The sequence below is a fragment of the Dermacentor variabilis genome, chromosome 1 (assembly GCF_050947875.1).
Source record: "Dermacentor variabilis isolate Ectoservices chromosome 1, ASM5094787v1, whole genome shotgun sequence".
In the NCBI taxonomy this organism is placed as follows: domain Eukaryota; kingdom Metazoa; phylum Arthropoda; class Arachnida; order Ixodida; family Ixodidae; genus Dermacentor; species Dermacentor variabilis.
This window is the reverse complement of record NC_134568.1, coordinates 91015835-91021834: the sequence shown is the minus strand read 5'-3', so window position 1 is coordinate 91021834 and position 6000 is coordinate 91015835. Positions and strand designations below refer to the sequence as shown.

Sequence of the window (6000 nt, the reverse complement as noted above, 5' to 3'; positions counted from 1 at the left end):
ATTATATATAGTATATATATCTATAATATATATATATATATATATATATAGTAATATATATACTATTATATATATATATATATATATATATTTATATATATATTATATATATATATATATAATATATATATATATATATAGTATATATATATATATATATATATATATATATATATATATATATATATATATATATTAGTATATATATATATATTTATATATATAATAAATATATATATATATATATATAATATATATATAGATATATATATATATTACTATATATATAGTATATATAATATGTATCAGTTGGTGGTAAATGTCATATTTCACTCCTGTAAAGGTGTGGGGTGTGGATCACACACAAGTCGGGCCATATGCCGAATTGCCGACGCCATGTACTACAACTGCTTCGCAGAAAACGCAGCTGCTGTCTACTCATGAAATTTTTTTATATCATTGATATATTAGGAGTGCTTGAATAGTCAATTTTTAAAAATATAAATTTGATTATTAAAGAAAAATGACCTTCGGTGATGAGGTACCAAATATTTTCTGATTTCTTAACAAAGTGAAATATAGTTTGTGGACAGTTTGTCTGGTAAAAAAAGCTTATTTACATTATTTGATGCATGCATGTTAACGTTCAGTGCATACACTATTTCGATCCTGTCGTTCCTTCATATCATTTCACATCTTATGGACCATAACTATATTTGGCAGCTGTATTTTGTGATGCTTACAGTTGTAAAATGTGTGCCAATGCACAATTGTAAAAAGCCAGCACATGCCTTCCTGCTAAATTGAGTGCAGATAATGAATGTGGAGTGACTTGTTTATGTGCAGGACTGGTGGAAGGTGGAGGTGAATGACCGGCAGGGCTTTGTGCCAGCAGCCTATGTGAAGAAGGTCGAGGCTGGCTTGTCGGCAAGCCAACAGCACTTGGCAGAAGGCAACAGCATCGGTGCACGCCAAGCACAGATTGAAGCGCAGTATGGCAACCTGATGGCCCTGGGTCGCAGTCGTGTTGACAAGTTGGCTGAATCCTTGCGTGCCTACCAGCTGGTGCGAGAGGCTGCTGAGCTTGCCCAGTGGATCAAGGACAAGGTATTTTTTTACAGGCTTAGTGCAGAGATAACATCTGATTTTATCTCTAAGCTGCAGATATTTCTGGCTGTTTTCTTTTGCAGGATGCCAGTTCCACATAAGTGACCTGCATTGTGATGCCATATATGTTGTTGCCTCTGTTGTCACAGACTTAATGTGGATTGAATAACTTAGTGACAGAAAGGGGCTAGAAAAAAAAATAAAAAAGCTATTGTTTTGTACAATCATTGCTGTATACTTTAGGCATTAACATAGCTTTGCCACCTGCACTAGCATAAGCAGTTGAAGAAACATAGGCATTTGTTGGCACATCTTGGTTCTTAGGGAGTATCATGGAAATTTTATCACCAGCTTGTTTTGCAAACAAAAAGAGAAAATTATTCACATTCACAAAATTAACTTCACAGACACTTTCAAAAGTTCGGTACTTTGCAGTTATGTGACTAAATGTTTCTTTAGTCTTAATAGTCTTTTCTTTAGTCTTTAGTCTTTTCTTAATAAAGTAAACAGTAACTTATCCAAATCCTTCAAATTTAATTTCTCTATTAATTTAATCCCCATCAAATATCCCAGCTGGCCATTTGTTTTTTCTATTGTGAAATTGGCTTTACTGGTTAATTCAAACTTTACTGGTTGTCGCAGATGCATGTGATTCAAATGGTGACCATAATATCTGCAGTGTCTATCATAGCGGTGCTAGGGCACAGTAAATGCACTGGAAGGCACATTTTCTTCTGCTGAAAACACCTGTTTTCGGTCGGCCCTGGGAAGGTTTTCATGCGAAAATGGCAGCTCGCAATGAATGATTACCGTATTTACCAGATACTAATGCAAATCTTTCTTCCAAGAAAATTTGTCCAGTACTGCTTCCCTGTGTGGTGCGGTGGGATATGAAGCCAAAACTGCATTTGCAACAGCCTACCATCAGAGACAGCGCCATTCCCATTGCTATGAAAAGGTGGCAATAGAACAAGTTCTCATGTAGAATGGCAACAATTATGCACCACCTTTTCTCTTTGATAGCAAAAGCTACTAGTCAAAAAACCCGCTGTGGTTGCTTAGTGGCTATGGTGTTGGGCTACTAAGCACAAGGAGTTCGCCTTATCGAATCCTGGCCACAGCAGCTCAATTTTAGTGGGGGTGAAATGCGAAAACATCCATGTACTTATTAGATTTAGGTGCATGTTAAAGGGACACTAAAGGTTAATATTAAGTTAACATGGAATACAATCCCAGAAGCCTCGAAACGCTTGTTTCGTGCGAAGAAGATACTTACTTTAAGAGAAAATGCGTTCTGAAGCGTCCGCGTACCTCTAGCGCAGTTCAAATCACCCGCCCTCCGATCGAGGAGTATTGACGTCATGGTCTCATAGTGACGTTGCGCCGTCGGTGAGTAAAACGCCTCCCGCAGACGGCGCTACGGCTTTTCTGCACAAAATGCAAACGCACGGCCAGAAACAGAGCCAAGACAGAGCCGACAGTAGCGCGAAAGCGGAACTGTGGTGGCTAGCGGAAGGGAAAGCGCACGACGATAAGCTGGTTCTTTATTTTATGACGCCAACTTCGACGCTCGTTGCAATGGATGACCCTGACAACGATACATTAGCTCGCGACGCTGGGCTCGAGTTCAGCGATTTAAGCACTGATGAACGTGACCTGCTGTTGAGGGCTCGCGCTGCTGGCGTCGTTGCGTGCTACTACGAATACGGCCTGCTTCGAAAGGCACTTCACGCGACTTCAGTAAGTCGGCGTTGAACTCGTAATCCTCTGGAGGAAAGTGCAGCGAGCACACTACGTGATTTCTCGGCTCTTTGTCAGCGCGCTGTGGCAGAGGCACGGCACTTACCGTATTTACACGATTGTAAGTCGACTCGAATGTAAGTCAACCCCCCATATCGCTTGACCGGAAAAAAAAAAAAGAGAGCATACCCGAGGGTGCATTCGATAGCGAAAATTTATTAGTAGCTGACATGGTCACTGGACCACTCGTCTTCACTAGTGCTGCCATCGTCATCGCTGCTGCGGTCCCACAGCGCGTCGTGGTCCAGCGAAATTTCAAATTTGGCAAACGACCGCACCAGGACATCTTGCAGAACAGCAGCCCACGCCAAATGCACCCAACCACACGCAGCCATCAGGGAGGCTCTTTTCACAGGTCCGGTTGGCGTAATTTCGCAGTCTTCTGCCGCCAGCCACTCGTTGTACTCACGGCGGAGCAGAACCTTAAAATTAAGGCGGAGGTCCGGGCTTATTTCATGATCACGTCGCACTTCACTGGCAGAAACCGATCACGCATTTCAGCGACGTACGCCGCAAGCTTAGCCTACAGCTCCAGAAAGCGTCCATACTTCGGCACGTGGGAAATTTCTCACTTGCCGTCACACAGGTGAAAATTTCGCTTCGCTGCAGTCGCCACTCTCGCACCACCCGTTTAGAAACATCGAAATTGCGGCCCGCTGCGCAGTGATTTGTTTCTTCGGCGTAAAGGATGGCAGCCCTCTTGAACGCTGCTGTGAACAAGTGCCGAACGATTAGTGGGCCTGGAGCACTCATGACGACTATGGAAGCATAGAAGTAGCACGTAGCCGGCAGTCGAGTGGAACGCGTCAAACCAATACCAATGCCTTTAAACAGAGAAAGAGAAACTCGCGAGCGGTGTCTGCTCTTCCATGAACTACCGATACTCCTCGCAAGCACCGCCGTTCTGAGGGTGCCGCCGCAAATGAGAACAGCGGCGCTTCCATCAACTATCGACACTCCCCCATGAGTGTTGCATGCACTGTGAGACTCTCAAAAATGTTAAAAAGCCCTTCCGAAAAGCGAACAAACACGCGGGATAGCGAAAAGATACGGGTAGGGCCATAGAGCAAACATAATATTGTAACTACGTTGTAGCTCCAGTTGGTATCGCTTTTTTTGGCGGGGCCATGTTTTGGTTTCGATTGTAAGTCGACCCCCCAACTTCAGACTCAAATTTTAGAAAAAGGGGTCGACTTACAATCGTGTAAATACGGTAACCACTTCGAATGGAGAGGTTCAGTCGTTGGCACACAGTGATAAGTAACATTGGATTTGCCGCTGCAACTGCCCTTGGCCAAGTTCTGCGGACCGTTCGCGCATCCCAGGACACCACATGGACGTAGCATTCTCGCTGCTTGTTCCAAATGCAAGTTTCGCGAGCCAGCAGGACCACCACAACACGACGCGATAAAGAAACAACTGAAACTCCAAAGCGCGCGCGGCGCAAAGTCGAGCGCGCAGAGTCGAGTGAAAACGAAACCTTTCGATCACCCATACTATTCAAGGGTAACGTCAAAATGTTATTTTTTCTTAGAATCGAATAGATGTAGACAAGTAGCATTTTCTTCCATCTTATAATATAATGAAATTATCTTTTTAATACGAGTAGTTGAGTACTAGTGACATAATTTATGATGAGGAGTGCTTTCGTCATTGGGCTAGTACCGGAATGTCACTGGGGGGTCTCAAATGTGTCATGCATTTACCTCAATTCCTCAGTTACTAAAGCTGTGTTTGCGATTATATTGACGCCTTAGACGTTCTAGAGCATTGCTTTATCACTTTAACTTGACTTTCTGGTAACCTTTAGTGTCCCTTTAAAGAACCCCAGGTGGTCGAAATTTCCAGAGTCCCCCACTTTGGCGTACCTCATAATCAGAAAATGGTTTTGGCATGTAAAACCCCATAATTTAATTTAGTAATCCAAAAGATGCTTAGTTTATGGGATAAGCCAGTGGAAACAGTCATATCACATGTTTTGGACATTACATTGAATTGCATGCATTGCAGGGCAGGCCAGCGAAATTGTTAGTGTAGGCATAATCCACGATTTCATTTGCAATTATTGTGGAGTCATTCAATAAACGTGGATTATCAAGTGCACAGTGGATGGTACAGATGATGACATGTGATCCATATTCAGTGGTAAAATGCCGTCAGAGGGTGACGATGATGGACATTAGGTGTAAATTTCGATTTTGTGAATGTAAGCTTTGCAGTTTTTTTTTTTTTTTTTCGAAATTAAGGGCATTCTTGATTTTTCTTGTTAAAAAAAATGGGGTGGGCATTATACTCTTCGTCTAGGAGCTCTCATTTCATCTCTACATTCTCATTAGGATCTCTAATGCCATTTCTATGTTAGTAATTTACAGTGAACGCATAAAAAATGGGTGCATATTGGATTCAGGGCCTTTTCAGAATTGGGTAAATAGTGAAATTAGCAATAATGTGTCTGGGTATGTTTTTTTTGTTTTGCTTTCTATTTAATTCAATTCACTGGATAACCTTTTCAGTCACAAGTTATGTTCTACTGTCAATAAATGTGTTAAATTTACGTAATTTTATGCCAATGTGCTGGAGAAAGCAACTCAAGGTGGGAAGAGAATAACTCTGCATTTTATAGACAGCTATCATAATTACATAGCAATTATTCATTTATTGTACAGTCAGTCATGCTATGTTTCTTCATTCAAAATAATGAATCACCCGCTTGAATTACAAGCACAGGTTAATTATTGGGTGGAACCTTTGCAGCAACGGAAAAAGTTTCGCACATGCTACCAAAACGCCACATTTCAAATGTCCTGTCAAACACGCTAGTGCCTTCACCAAAGCGGTCGTCTGAAGCAATAAAATTCACTTAGTAGTGAAATGAGTGTACTTTAGGAAAGCAGAATTTTCAATTTACTCAAAGCTCAATGTTCGTTGTCTATTCCTTGCAACCACTGCACAGTAATGGCAAAAGTGGCGTCCACAAACGTGTACGCCGTGACTGAAGGGGTTAATTGAATCAATTGTCTGTCCCATAAAGGTCGAATTAATGACAGTTGACTGTACTGGTATAAACACGTTTTTCTAGCTTTAATTATTCTA

The 6000-nt window shown here is 41.5% G+C and overlaps 1 protein-coding gene across 1 annotated transcript in view; it reads left to right on the top strand.

Moving 5' to 3' along the window:
- The window catches only part of alpha-Spec (alpha spectrin), a 174954-nt gene that overhangs the window by 99974 nt on the left and 68980 nt on the right, over positions 1-6000 (top strand). The window lies entirely within an intron of this gene.